This window comes from Anser cygnoides, chromosome 11, assembly GCF_040182565.1.
Source record: "Anser cygnoides isolate HZ-2024a breed goose chromosome 11, Taihu_goose_T2T_genome, whole genome shotgun sequence".
In the NCBI taxonomy this organism is placed as follows: Eukaryota; Metazoa; Chordata; class Aves; order Anseriformes; family Anatidae; genus Anser; species Anser cygnoides.
In genome coordinates this window covers 5,594,920-5,619,349 of record NC_089883.1, presented here as the reverse complement: position 1 = coordinate 5,619,349, position 24,430 = coordinate 5,594,920, and the positions used below count along the sequence as shown (strand labels likewise).

The window sequence follows — 24,430 nt, the reverse complement described above, 5'->3', positions numbered from 1 at the left end:
ATAAAGTTCCACCCCAGACTGCACCCTGTTGTCTCTCTCTGCACTGCTGTTGTATAGAAAATTCCCAGGCAACAAGAAAAGCAATGCAAAGGCAAAGTGAACAACTTGGCACTGCTGTACAACAAGAACACGTGCTCCCTAACTTTTCAAGGTCTGATCGAGCAAAGCAATTAAATATGCACATGAGTATATGCACTTTAAGCAGAAGACTAATCCCTTTGACTTTAAAGAATTACTCACTTGCTTAAAGTTTAGTGCCCTGCTGTATTGGGACCTAACCTCCAAAGCAAAGTATGGCAGAGATTTAGTGATTAATTACAGCCTGTAGATGGACAAGCCAGTTGGGTTAAACAAGAATTGGCCCAAACCTTTGCCCTTCTCCAAAAACAAATCTGAATAAAGGTCAAAAGAGTTTGGTTAAGGATGTACTTACCAAACTTTCAGACCTTTTGAGAACTATCCTCCACTAGTAAAGGCTCTCACATTGTATCCCTCCGGGAGTCCCATAGGCGTAGTCGGTTGTAAACTCATTTTACTATATGGTCAGGCACGCGTGTGGTGGGGAGGAATGAATGACAATGTAGTACGGCCAAAGCTGGTGTCCTGTGACCATGGAGCTTTTAATATGGAGGCAACGGAATCAGGATTAAGAATTGCAGCTGCTAAGATGCTAAACCCCACATACAGCTCCTATGGCTCAGATGTTATCAAGCGTAAAATCTTTTGAATAAAGCCTTACATGGGGGCACCATTGTAAACTGCTTTCTCAGTTAAAGCCTTTACGTAGCGGTAAGAGGGAAAAGGTTGTATTTTGCTGTATTATTTTCAGTAATATGTCAAAGGCCACTGAAATCAATTCCCATTAATTTTAAAGGACTTTCCATAGTAAAAATAATGCCCAGTAAAATCACTATAATGAAACTGCTGTTTAAAGTATCCCAGTCCTCTAAGGATGACCAGCAACTAATCTTCCACGAGACAACATTGTAGAAATTCCAGACTTCCACCACAGAAGCAAAAGCCGGACAGGTTTCAGCCCTGAAGGAGTTGGTGTGATTTTTAAATAGTTTCTGCTATAGTCTCTGTGCATGTTTGCTTATATCTAATTCAGATTCCTTTTCTTTGGTATTAATATAAGTCCCTGTATGACACAGACACCAAATTTTTATCTCAGCACTGTCACTAATTAGGTCTGCGGCCATGAACAAGTCCTCATCTAGGAAATGGCATGTGGAGAATGACCCAGTTAACATTGTACTCCAGTTGGGACAAAATAAATGATAGAAGTAACAGTTATTTAGAAAATAGAAACAGGATTTCTCTGTCCCACAGACGAAAGTTCTAGGAAATCCAGGTAAAGGCTCACCAACTCACCATCAGGGATGTAACATTAATCTGTTTTATTAGAATTCTTTTAGATTTACACAGCAATGGGAAGCTGTCTAAATTTATCTCTAAGTAACAGAGAGCAATTCCATGACAGAAAACTTCATCTATACAGAACAGCATAGTAGAGATTATGTATCGTGGAAAACCATAAGGCAACAACAAGACAGCCTTCAGTATTTTTTACTTAAATATTCTTCACCTTTTTGATGTTCACATTCTTGGCAAACGTATAGAATTTCATCCTATGCACAAATAGCAATAGCATTTTCAGTTTGAATGGATTTATACAGTTTTGTTGACTAAGGAAAAACAGCCAAAAAGAAAATCAAGACCACGGGTTTTCAAGAGTGAGACCACAGTGTATAAGGAACCTCTGTAATGAGCAGCATAACACAAACACCAATTGCTGACTCCATGAAAAGTTAAACTTGCTGCAACCACATGGGTGGAAACACCACCAACAAGAGGAGACATTATGAGAGAAAAGAAATGGACTGGCAAGAGAAACAGGATGACTGGAGATGCAGAGATTTAAGAAGTGCTAAGAGGAAACAAGGAACTGATTTTTTTTCTTTATTTATTTTGTGGAAGAAATGGGTGGGAAAATAAAAGTCTCCCCCGTCAGATTTGTCCCTCCGTATTCAAAACAGGCACCTGGCCCCTATGAAGGATTAACTGCCTGCTTGTAAAATGCCATGTTTTGATATTAAGCCATTTTTAGCTGCACCTTGGCCAAGCAATGTGTGTGCTTCTGCCACCCTATAACTCAGCCATAACTTCTATCGTGCTCTGAAGAAAGCACCACACCTGGATTGGTATCTTCCATGCCAGCCTTCAGCCCTCTGAGATTTGCATTGAGTTTAGGGGATTATCGCACCTTCAAATGCAGGCTTTGTAAACAAAAAGTAAAAATAGTCATCACTAAAGCAGTATAGTAACGCTTTGTGCAGCTGAAAAACAACAGTGGAAATGGTAGGTGGCACTCCTTTCTCAGGAGCTATTTTTAAACGTATCTTGTATTTTTTTGGACAGTATGAAAAGTTTCGGTCCATGTTATTGACTAATAGGGTATAAAACCTCAGGTTTGATCAAAAAATTTAGCTCGTTTTTGTAATCCCTAAAAGAGCTTCGAAAACACTACAAATGACCATATAAATGCTTTTTTCTTGATTCTCCAGAATGTTAATATAGCTTACTAGACAGAGACCTGAATCAAAACCTGTTGAAGTCAATGAAAGTATTTTCATTGCCTTCAATGAAAGCTGCATTTGGCCTAAAAATGATCCATTAGGTGAGGTGAACTCTCCCACCAAGTACTAGTCAGATCTAATTTTAAAAGTATTCAACTGGAAATCATCATTCATCCTTCTGGATAGTGTAAAGAAAAAGGCTTCTTCACTGTTAAGCTCAGACCCACTCGGTTTAAGACCTACCATTGGACTTACCACATTTGGCTATCAGCAGTTAATAACCTACCTTTCATGACTTTTGTCTTTTACATCAAACAAAATCAAACTCTTTGGGTTTGGAGATGGGTTGGCTGTAGGTTTTTCTCACATTGGTGTCTTACCCTGTTTTACTGGCTCAGAATTTCTTTAGTTAATGCTGCCATTATGGATGCTGGACAGTCAAAGCCTTTCTAAGTAATATCAACATTGCAGCATTTTCTGATAACCTGAAAAGAAAAGAAATGGAAAAAAGAAAAGAAAAAAAAATATGTTAATATATAGCATGAGATTTTAAAGTAAACAATAATGAGAATGTTTTGTATAAATGTATAAAACAATGCACTTTCTGAAATCTGTAAGAAAACCTGATTTGGCCAAAAGTTTTAACATAGATTATCTGTTAGCTTCAGTTTCTAACAAACCACGTTATGAGATCATGTCTCTGTCTCATCTATCAGCCAGTTTCAATTCTGATGACAGGAGGAGGAGGAAAAAACTTTGCATAGTTACTTGTATTTTGCTTTTGCTTCCAAGCAATGTTGTGGGAGGCTCACATTATACAGATAAAATAAGTACGCTGCTGAGTGAATACACATAAGCCAAGATAAATTTATTTTTCCATGATGATCACATCACAGTAGATGTGGAGACTTAGTTATGAAGCCAAGGTTTTGAGAATGGTCATGTAATCTGAAAGGGCCAGCCACCTAGCAGTTCCCATTTTCCTTGAAAGGCTGTGAGACTCACTGAGACTGTGTAGAAAAACTCAAGCAGTTCATAGCCCAAAGAGGAAAATCTCTCCACACAATGAACTTGAAAATATTTTTCTACATCCTTATGGACATGTACATTCAAAGCCTGCTACAAATATTGCTAGTCAAAAGGGATTTCCAATGGAGCTAAGATGCCTGCCTTCTCCAGCTCCTGTTCACCCTAGATTACTGTGCTCCACAAAGATTTCTACTGTCTTCTACAAGGGCATATGGCTCTGCTCCACCAAATTCATCCCAAAATCTAATTCAAACCCAAATCATGGCTCAACTCTAGAAAGAGGGAAGCCTAAAGAAAAAAGTTAAAAATGAGGAGACCACCAAATTTTATTCCAGATGACCAAGGGTCTATCACTAGTATTCTTAGTGACTCTGGACAAGTCACTTCTTTTCCAATACCTCAGTTTCCTCAGCAATAAGTTGTATTGACTTCCACTGTGGATCAGTACCAGATTTGCAGATGAAAGTCACTATAAAATACACAGGTTGTTGTTGTTTATTAACAGGATACCAAAAGTTGTAGACAATAGTAGACCACAGCAACAGGAAGCACATGGGAGGCCAAAAGAATGAAGTAGATAAATTGGATCACTTAAACAATAGAAATAGAAAAACTTTCTTTCATTTTTACTTGATACTGGAGGTTCTTTATGTGCTATATCGACAACATAGTATTTTTCAGTGTCACCTCTTCATTAAAGAGTCGTTTTAAAGGCAGTTGATGGGTTCTAGTATTATACTATTCATCTAATAAAAGTATTCATTAGTTTATACATCATATTCTTTTTCCTGCTGGTCTGGTAATCCTTAAATATGATGTCCCAAAGGTACTGATTGTGATCTCACATCAGTACATATTAGTAAATCCATTAAAGTTAATAGGTTATTGTCCATTGATGTAAGAAAATCAAGGCTAATGAGGCTACTTGAGTATGCAAGAATTACAGGATCGGAACCTACTGTCATTTAATATTTTGGAAGGTTATGTGTTTTTTCAAGATAGGACATAACTTTCCTTAACATAGCTTTCAATAGAGGTGCATTAGCGTCTAATGGCAGTAGAGGTGATATATTGTATTGCTAATTTAAAGGATTATGCATGAAAAGTGAATATATTGCAATAATTATGAAGTCTTGTTTGACTTCACTTTTCCACAAGTGTACTTTGTCATGCTTTAAGTACATTGTGGATTTGAAAAGCAAAGTCAAGATGCTGTAAATCGGGGTGAAATAAAAATCTTGTTAGCATATTTTAAGAGCAGATTTAGGTTCGGAATATTTTCCATGTGATTGCCATTATTACTGTATTTATATGTGAGCAATGCCTCTATTTGATTGCAAGCATGTGTGAGTTTGTGTGTGCATTGTGTGCAGAAGGGGTCATGACATTTATTAAAGCAGTCAATAAGGCACGCATAGGACAGGCATCTAACCCTGGAATATATTTATATTTATACTCATTTCTGATATGGAAACTAAAGAGGAAAAATCAATTGGAATCTAACATTTCATTGTCCTTCACCTTGACTCTTTGGTTTAAAGTAAGCAGTTAAAGAATAAACATTGCTGGAGAGAAATAAATAAATAAATAGATGGAAAAGCCACTCTCTAACATTATTAGGACTTCCAAAGTAAATAAAAAGTGGTAGAGCTGAGAGCAAATTGCTGCAGTGGTGCCAGGGAGAATCCTGATTTTAGCACCACTGTACCAAATTTGTCATTTAGGAAAGCTCTTGTTCCCTTTATTGAGTTCCACTGTAGTGAACAATTTCTGTCTGCATCCCTCGTGTGTCCTTTTGGTTTATTATCTTTCACTGTGAATTGAGCATCCACAATCAGTTTCACAGGAAGCCTAATTTCACATACTGCTTATACATATGATGAGGACTTCCCTCCTCCTCCCCCCTCCCCCCTCCCCTTCCCCATCCCTTCTCCCAGTGTTCTTATCAAATGAAGAATTGTGGATAAGGGTTAGGTGCAGATAAACATGAGTGTAGCACTTCCAGAAAGGTCATGATCCCCCCATAAGGTGCTTCTTGTTATGCCTGACCTTCAGATTTTCATCATCAGCCCGCCTGACAACTTAATAATGCAGAGGTGCAGGATTCATTTCTCCCCTCTGAGAGAGCCAGTACGGGACGCCCTTTTCCCTGATTATTTCCCTGCACTCCCGGCTGCCCTTTATAAGCCAACCAGAACTCCATCAATCATGCTCTTCTCTCCTTTCCTCCTCAGCCCCCAGTCCTGAAAGCTCACAAGCTGTAATGTCCCCTTTTGTCTTGTGCTGCTACCCAGCTACAACAGAAAAGAATCCCTGCTTGAAAACACCCTTAGCAGGCAGCAATCCACCTTCCTATTAAAAAGAGAGAGTCGTTCACTTTTCCTCCACCCGGACTGTATTATCTTGCAGAATAACTTCTCGTGGGCTCTGCTAACTGTCAAAGGAGGAAAGAAATTTAAGCTGAAATCAGAAGTTTTGATTTCATTATATTTGTTCTTTTTCTTCTGATTTCCTTTTTTATCTTTTCCTTCTTGTTCTTGTATTTGTTTACCTATAGGTTAATAATAATCAAATGAAGAAAAAAAAAAAAAACACTTTCCTAATTATTCCTTCTCTCTTTTATTCTTTCTTCCTTTTTTTTCTTTTCTTTTTTTTTTTCTTTTCTTCTGAAAATAAAAGAGAAACAAAGACTTGATATATTCAGGGTATTAAGCATGTCAGTTAATGGACTGAAATAACAGAAAAGTTCAGAAGAAAGTCTTCTTGGGATGGGAATATATTGATTCAGATCAGATTTTAAAGGCTGCAATAAACTTGTGTTATAAAATATGAATTCATTTCACCCCAGCCTTCCTAGTGCTTTTTCAGCCAATGATTCCTAGAGTGAAAACGGGATGATAACACACCATGAGCATCTGGTGAGAGCGAAGTACAGTATGTTCCCTGACAGAGCAGGGATATGCCAAGGCCATCTCCTATCGCCTAAAGCAGCTGCCATTTGTACCTCCAAGAGGGGAAGTATCCCCTGGTAAGCTACAGCTCAGCTGGGTATGCAAGCTACGCTGTACCCAGCAAGCAAGCTCAGATTCTACCCTGCCCAGTGGCAGCAGGATGCAAATCTGTGCCCAGCTGGATAGAGAAGATAATGCGATAGCCCAGCTCACCCATTAAGGCACTGTGCTGGAGCTGTAAGAATAAATAAATAAATAACAGAGCTGCATGAAGCACCGTAAAACCACTCATTTGCCAAATATCAACATTGTGGCTGAAATTAAGTTTTCCTAACTCCTCCTGTGCCTGGATGCACTCAGATAGCGCTGGTGCATGAGAAAGGCTGAACTCATGGTTGTTTGTTTTTCAAGTGAACCACCACCTTGGCGTGGAGAGCAAAAACTTGCTTAAAAGCAGAGAAAACAGCCCCAGTGCCATTCAGTCTTCCAAATATGTATTGTGGGAATAATTGGGAGGCCCCTGAATAATGTTTTACCATCTGAATTATTTCATACATCGCAGGTTTGGAAAATCCCAACACAGAATCAGAGTTTGTAGTGAAACGTGGAATCGCATTTACTAGTTGTGAAAGCTAAATATCTCTTCAGAGCCTTCTTTTTCTTAATAATAATAGTAAAAAGAAATCTCTCTGTGCAGATCTTCTTTCAAACTAATAACATGTCAAAGATTGCAAACTGCCATCAGAAGAGAGCTGGAAAGACTAGCAAATGTTCAGGAGGCGCAAGAATGGGGAATTTGTCCTAAATCCCATTGATTAGTCAATTAGTGTCGCTTCTGCCTCCAGCGTGCTTTGGACAAAATCCCAAAAGATCATCTGGTTCGTTTTCAGGCTTTTCTCCACTTCAGTCAATGACCTAAGAAGAAGTCCAAAGAACATCTTAGAAAGACCAGAAAACATGAGTCAAAAACAAAGAGTTGAAAAAAGCTTAGGAAGCAGATGAAAGAAGAAGGAATGAGAGATGGGAAGGATAAAGCACAACAGAGAAAAGAGAAAGATCATTCTGAGATGCTGGTGAAGAAAAATAGATGAGTGATAATGATCTAGGGGTGGGGGAGAACCTGTCTGAGGGGGAGAGGCAGGTTTGGACAGCAAAGGGAAGCACAAACAAATGAAGCAGAAAAACAGGAAGGAAAGCAAAGAAAACTTGCAGATACAGAGGAAAAGCAGCAGGAAATCTGCAGTACCCAGTATCCTTTCTTGACCACTAGACACAGGAAATCACACTTCAAAAGAACAGCCAAGAACGTGGGACCTGATAAGAGTGATAAAGATGCCATTGCTACCAGATCAAAGTGTTGGAGGGAGGTGATAGAAGGAGGAAAAGCAAAGGAATAAAGCATAAAAAGTCAATCTTAAAGCAGGCTGGATTTTTTATTTTTTAACTTCATCCTAAAATGTGCCCAGCTTGAGTCTCTAAGTGGGGAAGGGGACTCCCTGGGATATTAAAACCATTCCCAAGCCAAGCTCCATTTAAGCTTCACAAACTACAAATGCAAATGCAAATCCCTTGCTTGGCACCTCCTCTTCATTTCAGCCTACATCAGCTGCAGCAGTGATGCCAGTGACTGTCCACAGCCCTTTGGCAGGGCTTTCCTATCAGTCCCTCACCTGGGACCCAGGCTGCTCCTCTCCCCTCCAGCCCCCGAGCTCAGCGCTCACAGGGGCAGCACTAGGAGCTGCCGTGGTCCTTGGGTGGCATCTTCATGTGGCCCCAGATCAATGAGGTAGTGAAGGACGCACGGGGTCGGGTCAGTCCTTCGATTGGAATTTCCCTCGGTGAAACACTGGTTTTGTAGGGAGGAGGGAGATTGTCCTCTACAGACGTTTGCCAAGGGAAAATGAGGAATAGTTTGGATCTGGACCAGAGGGCCATGGCTACATCCAAGCCCTTGCAAATTGACTTGGCAAGAGAGGATTCTCTCGAGGAGCGAGGAAAACCAGAGAGATGTCAGTCAGAGAAGTAAACACCATATGCTTGTCTCACAGCATCTGACAGTAGTGAAGTGGACAGAGCAGAGAGGCTGGCAGATCTGAGAAATAGGGCAGTGTAAATCAAGACACATTCTCCTTCCTTTGCTTCCCAGAGGAGTTCCACAGGCATAAGCAGTGTATTCCTTCTAAATCCAGGAGCTCTTCAGAGCTGATTGGTGTTTTCCATACTGATTATTTACGCTAAGCCTCGACTGAATGAACTGTAGGTTATGGAGAAGTGACTTTTTTTTGAAATGTATGAGATAAATCCTTCTTTGTCTAGAGGGCAAAGAGTTAGTGGGAGAAGGGAGAGACTACAGAACCATTTAATATGCTGTGTTTGGTTTTAAATTAACAAAATCTTCTTCGGATATATTTTTTTTCTTCCTCAGTACTGAAAATTTGGTGGGCAAAGCTTGTGCAATAGTTTCAATTTTCTTAGGAAAATATTGTCATTTGACTCATGTGGGGTTAGTGGGGGAGGGATGGCGGGGGGAGGAGGAGCCCTTCCCTGATGTTCCTTTGCTCTTCTTTTCTACCTGCTGCATTCTCCTTTTCCACCTATCATCTCCTTCAGTTGAAAACTGTATCATGGACACAACTCCCTCTCTAGCCTTCTCCAGACAAGCTATTAAGGAGCAGAGACTGGCTGTAGAGACGCCAGTGAGACTCCAGTGCCCGAGCAGAACTCATTCCTTAAGTCCATCAGTAATTACCCATGTGGCATTCAGCCCATCAAGTTGCCATTGTTTTAAAAATTGGTTTTAGGCACTCTGAAAGCTTTTTGAAAACACAGAGCAAAGATTATAGCTATGGAAATAAACAGCTGAGAAGCCAGCCTACAGACAAAAAATGTAGGCTGTTGATAAGACAAGTTGATGAGAAAGGAAAAAACTTGCTAGAAAAAAAAAAAAAAAAGATTGAACTTCAAGTTCGAGCAAAAGCTTCTAAAATGTGTAATGTTGTATTAACTTATCCCAGACATATTTTGACAGCTACAAGAGGAAATAGCTGAATTAGAAGTTTTACAAGTGTAATCTCTGACAGGTTTTACACCAAATATTTACTTTTTTTATTCATCAGGTTAATAAACTCGTAACCTCCTCTTGCACTGGTCATTTCCTGATGAGATCCAATTTTCTCCTATCTGGCTGCAACATGCCTGTGTGTTCAAAGCAAGTTTTGAACACAGGTATATCTTCAGAGCCACCATTCTGCTCGGAGGAGGTAGAACTCACATGGAAATCAATGGGAGATTTACTTGCATGAGAATTGCAAATCTGAGCTATTTTGGGGTGCCATTATGTTCAGCAAAGCTTTCTATTCCTCTTGTTGGCTCAAACCAAGAGTTTTCTGCCTTCTAGGTTATGAATAGGCAAGCTTTTTGAACCTGAACTGTTCTGTCTGATTTCTCTAGAAAATTAATATTAAGAGTACAAAATTCTTCCTTTTCCTGTGCTTCTTCCCTTCATATATAACACGTATGTAATGCACAAAAGAAGTCTAGCTGTTTGGGTAAATAATACCAGCATGACTTAGAAATGACCTTCATGGACATGGATTTTCTTTTGTCTGATAACCCATGTTCTCTCAGAATCAAATATTATAAATCTACTAATTTACTGTAGTAAGAGTACAGCAGTATTTGTGAGCAAGTGAATAGTAAGCAAATACAGAATAAGCTAAATACAGAATAAGCTAAATACAGAATAAGCTAAAAAGGAGAATTACAATAAATAAATAATTTGTCTGTACACTTAATAGCTAGTTCAAAAATGAGAAGCTTTATCAGGGAAAAATAAAAGACTGTAAAATAAATTTTTTGTAATAAGATTCTGAGCCATAAACAATAACACATAGAAATATATTTTTTGTTTAAATACACTGACGGTTCTACCATAATCAAGTTTTTTATATCAAATGTAATACAATGACTCTTCTTTACTGCTTTCTATTTTTGATTTACTATTTTTATCTTAAAATAATACTCATGGCCAAAGACATATGAAAAATCTATATTTTGTCATTCTATTATTTTTATATTCTTTTTAATGATATGGTATAAAAATCATATTCTAATAAAGGACACCTGTAGCATAAATACGCTAAGACACTTTTATATCAATGGCAAAAATCTGTAGTCATTTAATACCCTAATAAGATGGATAAGAGCTCAAAAATAGCTTCAGGGGAGTAACCCTTGTGCTAAATTAACAAAAATTAATATTAACTTCTGAAATATGTGATAGAAAATCTTTAATGTAAAACCCCCACAGTATTCATTCAAAAAGATGTATCAGTTCTTAACCCAACTCAAATGCAAATGGTCATTTTCATCTGCAAAATATTTTCACAGGAATAATCATTACATTTAGTGAAAAGTTGAACAAAAGATCATGTCAGAATTAAGATTTGTGTGGAAAGAGCACACTACCTGAAACTGGAATATCAATTTCATTAAGTCCTCTTTATCTCATTCTGCTACAGACCTTCCTCTTTTTTTCTGCCTGAAAAACTGCACCCAGCTTCCCCGTGTCCCAGCTCAGTGATCAGTACCACTACATGGTCAAAGATTTACAATTTTTTTGGTGGGAGCAGATGAAGAACTTTATTTCTCCACCTTCTTAGCCAATATGTTCCAACTTGGGTCTCTTTCAGTAAACAAACCCATATTTTAGTGTTTTGTGGTTGCTTTTTTTTTTTTTTTAAAGGAAAGCAAAACTAGCAGAAAACAGTTTTTCTCTTTCTTTTAATGCGTTGGTTTAGTTTTTAATATTCCATATTAAAGAGGCAGAAAAATATTTTTTGAACTTCAAATACATTTTCCAATCAGTTTTTAATTACTTCACTCTGCCACTCCACTGCAAATCCTAACACCTCCCAGTGTGATTGTTTCCTGCTAACAGAGACATTTTGCAGACAGATTGAGTGTCAATATTATTAGCAGCAAATTATTCACGTTGCGTGAATAGCCTTATAATCCTTATTTACTGTGAATATTCAGGAACCTATTGTTTTTAAAATAATAACTTTTAATAAGCTCTGAGGATTCTAATGACATTTTATTAATGCTATCAAGGTTTTAGGGCAGCAGAGATAAAAATGTTATTCTTCTGATTCAATGCATTACAGTGACAACAATACCAAGTTTGTCCCTAAAATGGTAAAGACAGCAGAAAACATACGTAGCAACCTTGCGTCCATGCTATCCGGTGCTAGTACTTGTCTTCCTGTGTGGTACTTAGATAAAGGTAGGGAATGAGTAGCTGTATCAAGTAGTTTGCTACTAAAATAGCCTTTCACTGTTTATTTTCCAGCTAAGTCAATTAGGCAAGGTGGTGCATCAACATTCAGTATGTGCTGATTTCAGATATATTGGCAGGCTTTTAAATAAACACCAATGAAAGGAGTATACATCTGTTAAAAAAAAAAAAAAAAAAAAAAAAGCAAGCTCTTAGGGAAATAAATACTAAAGATGGCATGCTATTACCCAAAAACACAGGAATTGGAAGACTGCTTTGTTGTCTCAGTATTTTTTCTGCAGATGACTTCATTTCCCAAATAGTGTTGTTGGTGTTTTGTTTTTTTTTAAACACAAAACTTTAAGCTTTCTCACAATGCTGTCTTGTTTGAATGCATGCATAAATAAATTCTGATCATCTGCTTCAAATCTAACTTTATGTGAAAATAAAGAAGTAGTTTTAAGCTTTCTAATTAAAACACTGAGACCTTCCCCATCAAATGACTCCAGTTTTACACCCACCTGTATGCTGCTATAATTCAAAGAACCTGCTTGTCCCAACTCAGCTCAAGGTTTATACAAATTGTTGAGGTAGGCATTGGAAATGTATTTTTGTAATGACAAGCCCTGAGTGGAATTATTCTCTGCAAACAAGTTGAGTATGTGAGGATAAAGTAGAAGGAGAAAGTGAAGTGTTCAAGGTCAGAGGACAAAAATTTCAAGATCAAGAATAAAACATGGAGACCCTAAATCCCAGGTCAGCACTCTACCCACTGCTTCTATAAATCAACAATTATCTCAGCATTTAACCTAAATAACATTTTAGATGCCTTTGGTCCACAAGTTGATGCCTACCTGTACCTCCATCTTTTTATCTCCCCAGCTTAAAATTTGTCTGATTAGTCAGAGCGTGATTTCATGGATTTGTTCCTGCCGCATTACAAAGGGTTAAGAGTTGAAGTCCACCAGAACAATGACTTTTGTAGACAGCATTTCTCCTCCTCATCCCCCCAGACTCTGCTTTAATAAACACTTGATCGGTTGGCTTAAAAATTAACCATATGGTGCTGTTTGTAAGATATAGACTCAAGGCTCAGGAAGGGCATGATCTATTTAGCCTGTCTGGGCAAATGATTTCAGTGTTTCAGTGTTAACATCACAGTCAACTTACTGTTGTTAGTGGAGCATGAGCAGGAGACTAGGTAACTTCTTAAACCACAGACCTAAAAATAAAGAAATTAAATCATTTTAAGAAGTCATCTGATGACTGAAGACAGAAACAGTGTGAAGAGTCATGGGTGCATTGATTTGTCTCCAGTGGCAGAGATTGCATTACTCAAGTCCATTCACCATCACTTATTAATTGTACAGTCACTGAAACTGAGTGAACTAAAGCATTTGTTAACACCCATCTTAATTCAGAACACTTGTTTCACCCATGCCTTACTATTTGCAAACATGCAGGCAAGTAGGTTTTGTTCAGATAAAGATTTAGGAAATGAATATTCCTACCAGGAAAGAGGCTATTTTCTCACAAAGGTAGTCTTGCATGTATTAAATATTTGACATTCCTTCTTTTCTGGCCTAAAAAAAAAAAAAAAAAAAAATGTTATACTAATCCAATCAAGAGTAAGAAAGAATAACATTTGATCTACATTACTAATCATCCACCAATTAAAAATCCTGAGCATTATGAAGATGAAAAGTTTACACAATGAAATATCCCAGTGTACAGCCATGCAAATAATCACTGAAAAAGAATCATTTTTTTAAAAAGCTGGATGTAAGCAGAAAATATATTCATCCCCAAAGTCTCTGTAATATGAATAATTTAAGCAACTCGAGTAAGCAATATTAGGCATTCTTTGCAATGTCACTGAAATCATAGAAATGGTAGTCAGAAATCTTCTGTACTCTTCTGACTCTGTGACCCATGGGAAGTCATGGTACCTCTGGGTGACCCATGAGTTTGTCTGTCTGTAAAACAGGTATTTTAAATAATATGAATCTAATCACACTGCTGTTCTCAGTACAGTATGTTTGGAAAGTGTTCTCAGATCACTGGATAAAAGTGCTATATTAGTTCAAACAATGATGATTATTATCTTTCAGGGATTTTTATCCTCAGTGAAAAGCAAAAAGAATTACTGGCCAATTTCGTCTAGTAAATGCTGAATACTTGGAATGCTTCCCGTTCATAGTCATTCTGTGGCTTTCCTGTGTCTGACTTATGTTTATCTTCATTAAGTGGAATAATGCAAGTCAAAATAGCTACAAGTAAACTGTCTGCTGGATAGGGAACAGTTGTTAGTTCATGGGAAATGGATCGTAAAAAATGTGCTCCTTTGACTTTAGAAAAGAGCTCTAAATTGATCCATTTCCAGTTCAAAGCTCCTTAAAACATACTGAGCAATCTCACCTGATGTTTCATCACCATCATCACGTCTTTCTAGTTCAACAGGGGATGGATTACTCTGAAAGTTTTTGTCTCGATCAAAGTTCACCAGAAAGTCCTGATTCACAGGGGAAGGCAGGGAGAGCATCTCTTATACTTACTGGAAGCCCGTCCGAATAAGCAATTGTCCTGGGTTCTTTGAACTTTGGAAGAGGTGGAGATGCAGTCATATAGAAGATGAACTGCTTCCCTTGAAGGAGCACAGCACATATCTGTGCAGATTGATGGAGTCATAAGTCACTAGAAGCTAACCTGGGTACAGCCTGAGGTAAAGCTGAAAGCTAAAGTCATTCCAGGTGGGCTGGTAGAAGGAAAAAACAAATCCTAGACATTCACATATGAGGTCGTAACTTCTGTTCCATTGAAGCCCATGTATAAATATTTTAGATTTATATTTTAGAAGTTTTAAGCCTCTCTATAAAATGCGTTTAACTTCAGGTTTTATTTTAAAATGCCTCTCGAGTCAGCGAGGTGCCATACTCTCTCAAGGATTCCAAGCAAATCTCTCTTGACCAATCCAAATTCATAAGCCAAACCATATGATTTCAAAATACCTTCAATTGCCTCCTGGATCATATGTCCACATCTGGAAATGATGGATATTCTCCTCCCAGCTGCAGAAGAGGGAAATTCTGCATTAGGCTAAAAACACTGAGTAAATTGCAAGAGAGAAGGGTCAGCTTTCTAAAATTACAGTGGTCAAGGTAAGTCAAGCACTTTAATGGAAGGCTCAGATCCAAGATCAAAATCATTTTACAAATCTCTGAGCAATTCCACCTAAAAACATGCAGAATGTTTTGGTTGGTTTTATGGTGAACACAGCCAACGGGCAGCAAATTCACATAGCTGGAGACTAATCTCCCTTCACACGGGACACAAAGCAGGTGCTCTCCATAAGGATGAAACTGTGCCCCAAATTTGGTTGATGTAAAGCAGGAGAGAACTTTCTGATGGGAAATGGCTGTAAATTACGGGAAGATCAATAGAGAAGAACTATTCAAAGCTGAAATCACGGTTTTGAGCTCACCTTGCTGAAATGTCTTTCTCTAAATTATTCTTAAAACACTAAAGGATGTATTAGTTGATCAGTAATAACAGGAAAAAATTATTCAATAAAGAAAGACAGAAGCAACTGTGGAATTTTTATGATGTATGACTGAATTTACATCAGTCAATTATGTTACCTTTCCTTGCACCCCTTTTCCTTACCCTTTTTGTGCAATTATCTATATTGAGATGTCAGCTTCTATGGCTTATAAAGAATCACTCTTATATTAAGTGATACACAAATAGAGCAGAATTCATTGGAAGGTATGTCATTTTGTGTTATCATTAGTGATAACACTACATTAATAATTAAGTTGAAACAAATAGTCTATTTGTCTGTCTATGTCTCTGAATCGTTACCTCACTAAGTCTTGTCTGGGAAAGTCTTATTGCTTCCCAAAGGAATCATGTTGGGTAGGACCTTAGGTAGAATTAAAACATCATCTAGAAATCTAGAAAGGACCACAGTATAGACTGCATTTCCTGACAGGAGAAAAAAAAAAAAAAAAAAAAAAGAGAGAAAAAAAAATAGGGTTGGAATTTTCATCAGGATTTTTCTTATGTTACATTTCTCCATTAAAGAATCTTAGATATATATGCAAATGATGAAGCACAAGGAAAAAAAAATGTCTGAAGATCTCTGAAATGACATGATCTAAAAACTCAAAGCTAGGATAGGCAAATCAAAATGAGTTACAACTGAGTCAAAGAAAACTATGCTGAAGTTTAGGGATTGGTATAATTGAACATTCTTGCAGATACCAATCTAAAATTCTTAAGTGGGCAGCAAATCTTGCAAGAATATAGTTTTCTCACAATATTTCTAATAGCTTCTGTTTTTAGTGAGGTTAGAGATAACAGGAAAACAGTATGTCTCCATGTTATTTTGACTCTTGCAGCTAAGTGCTGGCTGGAATACTAGGGACTAATTCCAGAGCTGACGTAAATAAGCTTACTCAAAGACAGTGAGACAACATCAATTTACACAAACCATAGTTCAAGCCTGGGAAATTCAGATGCATGCAGAAGTTTAGATAAGATACATCTAGGCAAATATTTGAGGTATGTATACACATCTATATATAATGCTTTCTAAACCACTTTAATCTCAATGTACTTATAGGAGCTGTCTAAAAATAAGAGGAATCTGCTATGGGGAACTGACCTGCAAGGATGCAAGAAAGTGCAGAGAAGTTCCTCTATCAGATTTGTTTCATACCCATAAGTATCCCACAGTACCCAGAGAAGAAGGCTCCTCACCCAGTGTCCTCTCAAAGAAGAAAGGCGGAGAAAAAAGTCCTGCTAAGGGGCCGTTCAGAGGTGCTCTGAGCTATGTTCTGGAGGATATCCATCTTCCATGTTCTAAACAGGGATCCTGGGAATGACACTCACATAATTTAATCTGCCCAAATAATTCATTTCCCTAAAATCACACCGTCTTTACCTCCCAAGAATATCAAAAGCATATCCAGTGGAGATGATCAGCTTAAGCATAAGAGTAACCATTCCTGCATTTTAACTCCATTTGGTAGAGTAGACATATTTCTGTGGTTCTGGTAAAGGAATAAGTTTGCCTCAGTTCCCTCGTCTTTAGAAAGAGAATGGGCCTATCTCCCAGATAAACACTAAGGTTTCATTAGAAGTTGGAAAGCATATCAAAGATGGATTCTTCAACGTGTTTCACTTGGCCTAGTCCCCCATTTTCTCAACCTATTCCCCTTCTCTAGAGGAGAGTCATACGAAACAATTGCATTGAAACATTGTGTATTTATCTCAGGGAAAAAATATATATATAAATAAATAACCACAAAGTCCAGGGTTTGTATTGTTTTAAAAAAGATATTCACACTGGGCTCTAATTATGCGCATAAACATTGCTAATGTATTTGCTATTAGTCTGTGTGACACCTTATTCCTTTAAGTTTGCATCTCTTGGCATGGGCTAGGAAAAGTCTCTCCTCTCTGAGAAGGCTAGTTAAGATGTATCTTGCTGTTTCCCCGTATCTTTAGTATGCAGGGAGCGCAGAGATGGAGATAAAAGGAGAAATGTCTATCTTTGAGTCCTCTGCAATACAGAATAAGTTATCAACCTACTAACATGCATGTCTGAATAGACTCCTTTGGCAGGAGGGAGATTTTATCTGTCCTGACATGCGAATTCCTCCCTCATGTCAATCCATGAAAGTACTAAAGAATAAACTCTCTAGTAAAATGAATGTGGCATAGCACTGGGACTTAGAGAGCATCATATTTTCCCCTAGCTACTTTTTTTTAATTCTCCAACTGAATCCTTGATATCCATATAAATTAGTCACTCTGAAGAACTACTTGAAAATCCATTGCTTTAATCTCATAGGCTTGGGGAGGGTGGCTCACTTTACTAAGGCTTGGGAGTTCGTTGTCTCTTTATTTTTCCTCTTCAACTGAGCAATGTGCCATCACATCCAGCCCCTGTGCAGAAGCGTTAGGGTAGCATTTGTGCTGGAAGCTTTGCAGCTGTGCAAGTCAAATGAGCAGGCACTACTTTGCCCTCAGATCTGGTAGGCCCCAAGGTGCAGATATGAGCAGTCAAAATGTCCTATTTAGCATCATGAAGTGCCCACCCATGCGTGAGGAAAAGGATGCAATGTTTTCAATGAAGCTGAGCACAGTTGGTTATTGCATTCTGGGGGCATGAGAGGGAAAGTCACATTGGTCTGTTTCCAGATAAATTTTCTGTCTGCTTTCACATATATTTGTTTCCACAGACAGCACCAGTGTGAGGAATCCTCATTCACCAGTCTCTATAGCACCTAGAACAAACAGGGCTGCCTCTCTGCTGAAATGGATCCCTTAGTCTTCACTTATGCAATAATTTCACATCAATAGTGGTTGTATGAGAAGAATAATAATCATTTTTATAGAGCAAAACATAACCGAAATGGTAAAGAAAAAAATAAAAGCAACAAAAAAGAGGTAAAATAAAAATGGTCGTCCATCCTTTCTTCTTTTGGTCTCTTGTGTTCATCCCTAGATATTTATGATGTACTGCATAACACCATACTGGTTCTCATTGTATTGTGTTGAAGGCAAGAAGTTATACTTTGATTTGTGTTTTGCCTGTGCTTTTGTGTCTCAGATAAAGAATTTAAATGCTAGACAATTCTTATCACTTTTTATTAATATTTTAAAGTAGTCTCTTAAGAATCAAGCACATGAAGTTGTTTTTACATCTTTATGTAATAACTCCAGACTGTAATACCCTTCATCGCTTCCCCTGATTTTATTTGCACTCTATTTACTATTCTCAACTTTTCTTTGTATGTGGTACCTCTGATGCTAGATGCAGTTCACTGGACTGCTTGCTTTCCATTCTTTTTCCTGACTCTTTGTGCATCTATAACTGGAGTTTTTATTTAAAAACAAATGTAAAAACTCAAAGTAAGCTAATCTAGTTCCTCTAGGCTCATAGTGAATGGTAGTCTCTGTGACCTTCCAATGGATAGTTAGGGATTTGATAGGAATCTCCTCTACTGATCCTATTACCAGAACTCCAAATTTTAAAAAGTACACAGCCGAGGACTATGTAAACAAACCTAGAAGATGGATAGATATGGAAGGATAATCCACTGTGCCTTTTTGTAATTGAAGCAGGGATGGATGAACCTCAAGAACAATCCCCATGTTGCCAACGGGTGTGCACTTGCTTTTGCCTTTAGTTTCCTAGAGGAGAATGGAGTCTGAAGTTTTCCCACAAAAACAAATTGATGGCAATGTGCTGTAATGACACCTCACTCATTTCTTTAAAAATAATCAATTCCACAGGGTGACATTTTCAAACTTCTGTCATCAGGTCTTTTCAGCTAAGCTAAGCTGAATCTTTTCCAAAGCTTACAGATAAGGAAAAAAAAAGAAAAAAAAAAAAGAAAAAAAAACATTTTATGGATCAAAGGATTTCCCAATAGATTAAGACTTTTCATTTTTAATATTCAAACTCCTCATTTTGAGTGCAGAACTAAGGGGAAAAAGCAACTCGTCAGGTGTGGAGTCTGGAAAGGCGTTGGCGAGATTTTCCTTGGGCCTGAAAAGCAGTGAAGGAAATAAACATCCAAAGCATGGATGCTTATGCTCTAACTCTTTCCTTTACCGTGAACACCAACTGGAAAAGTAGAAAGCCTGGAAATATATGTAGCATTGAATGAAAAGTTGGAAATACAAAATCAGCCTGTTAAAGGAGGAGAGTCACACTCTGGGTTAAATTCAGAGTGGAGAAAGAAAACAGTACTGATCGGCTGCTTCATATCTGTCTCTCTCTAGACACATATGCACACACACACACAAACACGGAAAATGTGTTTGATCCTGCCCTTTTCTATGCAAAAGCGTGCCTCAGAGTAGGCGATAAATCATCCACTTGGGCATGTGCACACAGAAGCCAGTTTGAAAAATTCAAGGAGCAGAGGAATTGCCATATTGAATCAGACTATTGGTCCATCAAGTTTGGTATCATGCCTCCAGCAGTGGCTAAACCCTGAGACTTCAGAGGAAGGCGACCCTCAAAATCCACAGAGAACTTAGCTCAGTCTGTAGATGGGGGAGGGAAAAATGTTCGTCCTAAACCCTGCAGGCAGTAAATGTGTGTCCTATAGAGCGAGCTTGGATTTTCCTAATGTAGAGCCGCAACTATAATTACTAGTTTGAAGCAGGACAGCAGAACAATGTTTGCAAACATTCATTCACATAAAAAGCTGTTAATTCACTTTGACATCATTTGTGACCCTTTTCCAGGAAGGTTCATTTGAGCACGCAGTTTTGTTTATGGAAAGCAAAAGTTTGCTAAATACTCTGGAAGTGCTTCTCTGAACGTTTGTTTCAGAAATGACGTACTCAAACTTTTCATTTATTTCTACGCCTCTCAGTCATCCACACAGGAAAGAGAAACGGTGCCACATAATACACACATTGACACAGGCGGTGAAATCATGGCTTACAAACAGCAAATACTCAAAGTAAAAGGCAAAAGAAATGCACAGTACATCAACACCAACGTATGGGAAATTCCTGAAGGGATGTGCAACTTTTTTCAAATAAACCATTCTGTGACAAAAGCTCTCCTAAAGGGTCAGCTGACATTTCTGGAAAATCATCCAGACTATTCAACCTAATCTCCTGTGTCAGCAAAATTCAGCAGCTGGACGCACACTTCTGGGCTAAATCCACATTTAGCAGAAAGGGGAGATTGTTAGTCACCTGTCTCTAGATCAATTTAAATGTCATGTGCCACTGGAGAGCTAAATTTTGAGGAAAAATATTTTGCTATGTCATTTCCTACCCACTTGCACTTACATCGTTGATTGCCCTAGTCACAAAAAATTTCCATGTGCCTATACTCATGCTCAAGAGAATCATCCTGCAAACACCCTTTTCATGACTATGGAGGTAGCAACAAGCCACAGATGTATTTCACTAGAAATAGGTGGACTATAGTTAAACTGCACATAAAGTTTATATATAGGAGCTGTCTTTCTTGTTATTAATTAGAAGTCGGTGTGAGGGATGGGAGAACATGCAAACAGAAAAAAAAAAAAAAAAAAAAAAAAGGTTTAATCTGGGCTGGGCATCCTTTTTGCTTAATCCGAAAGCAAAGGATGGACTAGTAAAGCCTCTGGGGTCAGAATAATGTTGTTACATTTGTATTATAAAAGAGAAAAGGAAAAAAAAATAATGAAAAGATTGCAACTGTCAGAACGTGTCAGCCTGAGTAAGCACTTACTTGAAAAAAAAAAAAAAAAGGTTTACCCCAAAACACATATCTGCTTTAACAAGTCATATCTGGTTTTGGTTCATGTCCCTTAGTGCCCCCAGAAATGCAACCCAGGCACTTGATTTCATAGCTAGGTTTGCTGAAATTTAGTCTGGGCGACCTGGCCGAGGCCCAGCCAGGCCTCACCTCACCACAGGCCTCAGGCCTGTGTCCTCCAGCAGATCTGTGTCTCAGGGAGCTGGGCAGTCTGCTCGGCTCCACCTAGAAGTTCTCAAGTGAAGTTTAACCACATGAAAATTGAGTACAGCTTTGGTAGGTGGGTAACCCCAGGGTATGCAAAAATGAGGCTGTGAGCCCCATCGTGCTCCCCCAAACCCCGCTCTGCCTGCCTTTCTTCTCCCACCTCTCCAGCTCAGCCTTATCAGCATGGCCTGCACAACGCAGGGAACAGAACTCAATGCGATCTTCTTCTGTTAAATCAATTTCTATTACAGTTACAATTTGTTTTGCAGCTTCTTTTGTGGCTTCTTAAAAAAAAAAAAAAAAAAAAAAAAAAGTCTCTCCTAGATTTTTTTTTCTCCCCCAGTTCCCTACCTCCTCCCTAGGGCCTCAGCTTGTGCCTCTGTGTAAGTCCTGGGGTCTTGGGTGTCAAATGTCAGGCCTTGTACAGAGCTGTCAAAGAGGAGAATAGGCTGAGATGATTGATGACTGCAAAGCCTGAAATCCAAACCTCTGCTGCAAATGCTTCTTTTACAAAAAAGCTGGGGCAACCCACAGTGGCTATATTCAAGGTCAGCTCGCATACCATTACACCCACCGCTTTGGGCTTCTAACAAGCCATCACATTCATAGAGGATTTCTCGACTCTCTGTCCCTGTGTGTGTCTCTCTCTCTTTCTCTCCCTCCCCTTACTCTCCTGGCAACCCCCTGCCAAAATTTTCAAGCACTTAATCCCAATAAAAAAAGGCATGGCCTTTTTTTTTCCCTCCCCTCCCTCCCTCTCCTTCAGGCTGCATTTGCTATGAGGAGCCACGGGCTGAAGCTTAATGCTGCACAAGTCAGATGACAAGATTATTAATGGGAGCAGGGCAATGTCATATCTGATTTCATGCATATTCATGAACGGAGTCATACAGCTGGGACCATGCGCCATGAAGAGACAGAGCAAGAGAGAAACTTTTACACCCCCTCCTTGCCGTGAAGAATCTGATCCTGGAGATTAAGAGTCCTGCCTTGCAAAATTCAATTGTTCTCTTTATATGTTAAGAAAAAAAGGGGAACTGCTTGCATGTTAATAATGACGTGGTGCCAAGATGGTATGAATATCTCTTTTTTCCCTGTCAATAAATTAACTGCCCCGAAGCCGATCTTAGCCTGGAGTACACTTTCTGCAAGAAAAAAAAAAAAAAAAAGATGTACACCATCACCTCAAAACAGAATGATTTCCAGAAGTCCCAACATAGCTTAAAAAAAAAAAAAAATAGAGAGAGAGAGAGAAGAGAAGAAAAGGAAGCTACACATATACTTCAGCATGCACCCTAGGTAAAGGGGGAGAAACTGAGCACAGGAGAACTCTATTAGAGGTCTGCTTTGTACCCAGTGCCTGTTCGAAAAAGGTGAGACATGACGGTTAAGGGATTAATAGCATTTTACTCTGTAGCTTTACATGGCAGCTAGCTCCTCTTGCCTTTTCAGTAGCGCCTTACAAAATGTGAAGAATTTTATTCCCATTTTACATCTGGGTAAATTGAGGCATAAAGCTTTTATGGTTTACTGGCCCCATAACCACCTTATCAGAAAGGTTCCCATTAACTTAGCAGGATAGGACCTGTAGGCACTTTAGCTGAAGTCAAGAAGTGAATAGCAGAGTAGTAACACAGCTATACCAGGGAGTTAATTCCATCTTCTGTTCTATGTTGAGAAATAACACTTCTTCCTACAAGACACCAGAACAAATAGGAAAATGTAGGTACTGTGACACTTAGCAAAATATCTATGATATTTTTCCCTTTTCAAAATCCATCAGTATTATTTCTGAGGCTTTGTGAAAATTAAACTCTGTTATACCTGTCTCATGCACTATTTCTTAGTAAAAGGCTATTTTTCAGGCACTTAAAATATTCCGTTCAGCTAAGCAGCAGCATTTATTTGTGAAGAGACAGAGGCACACCATTCCCTCGGACAGGTGAGGACCAAAATAAATAACAGAAGCAGCATGTGCAACTGTGAAATCAATTTGGAATTTAATTGCTGAAAACTATCTGACAATAAACTATAACAGTGCATGAAATGGTCCTGTAATGGAAGCGGTGGCTGTTCCTGGAGTTATTTTGAATTAGTTGTGGATAAAGCACAAGATTACAGTAGGAAACCAGCCTAGATACTGGTCCTAGCAAATAGACAGATGACTTCTTTGCACCTTTAATTGCTATCATTCAAGGCCAGCAGCATATTCTCTCATGAGGATGCCAAACAATCCACGTGATCCAAATGCTCTTTGGTACAAGCTGATCTGAGTTACCCGTAGGGCTATCACAACAGGCTTTCTGGCACAGAGTGACAGATTCAGGCTTTCTGAAAAGCAGGGGTTTTATTCTAGTTTGGGGAAAAGGGATGAAGACAAGGAGTTTTGCTGTTCTTCTTTGAGGGCTCATTTCATAACTGTACACAGATATGCTCCCAGCTATGCAAACCCCATCATGAAGTATATAAATTTAGAGAGAGAGCCCATATCTAGACAGGAGTAGGAAATAAAACCAGAAGTATCACCCAGTAAGAAAAACTGAAAACTTGCTGGGTAGTGGCTCTAGCAGGTACAGGTTAACATGGGCTGGGAAAAGCAGCTGCAGTGTGCAATAAATCAGGTTTCACAGAAATTGTAGGGCAATACATCTTTACGTGGTAGAGCTAGGACACGTTGCAGGAATCTGGCTCTGCCACTGGACTACCAAATGACCTTGGGTGACTCACTTTACCTCCTGGCCCTCTGCTTTCCCATCAGTAAAAGAGCAGTGACAACTACCTTCATTAAGTGCTTTCAGAGCATTTTATAACAGCAAGATATTGCTGCTATTACCATGCAGATGGCTATGACTTTGTCGTAATCACCTATCAGAAGATAGTGACAGTCTTAAGGGTTCCTCTTGAGCCCATGCATAGAATACTGTTAAATATCAAACCTTGTTTTAATTTCTACATTTGAAGATGTGACCTCATATCTGTAATCATTTTCCAAGTAGTGGGTAATTTAAAGGACTGAAAAAAATGACATTTTTCTCATTCAAACAAGCAAAATGAAAAATAAAATAAAATCAAAACCCACAACTGATAGATATTATAGCGGTAGGAAGAA

At 38.5% G+C, this 24,430-nt stretch overlaps 1 long non-coding RNA gene across 4 annotated transcripts in view; it reads right to left on the bottom strand.

The window, feature by feature from the left end:
- LOC106036407 (uncharacterized) overlaps window positions 1-21,898 on the bottom strand; it is a 30,555-nt gene extending 8,657 nt beyond the window's left edge. The window contains exons 1-6 of one of the 4 annotated variants that reach the window (XR_001207272.3): window positions 21,673-21,898; window positions 14,843-14,902; window positions 13,346-13,417; window positions 13,005-13,056; window positions 2,960-3,064; window positions 739-2,279 (exon numbers count right to left, since the gene is read on the bottom strand). This is a non-coding gene — a long non-coding RNA (uncharacterized lncRNA). Of the gene's footprint in view, window positions 1-738; window positions 3,065-13,004; window positions 13,057-13,345; window positions 13,418-14,842; window positions 14,903-16,595; window positions 16,707-21,672 lie in introns of those variants that run through there. The other 3 variants (XR_001207273.3, XR_010834234.1, XR_010834235.1) reach the window with 3 other exon arrangements.
- Window positions 21,899-24,430: the final 2,532 nt, after the last annotated feature.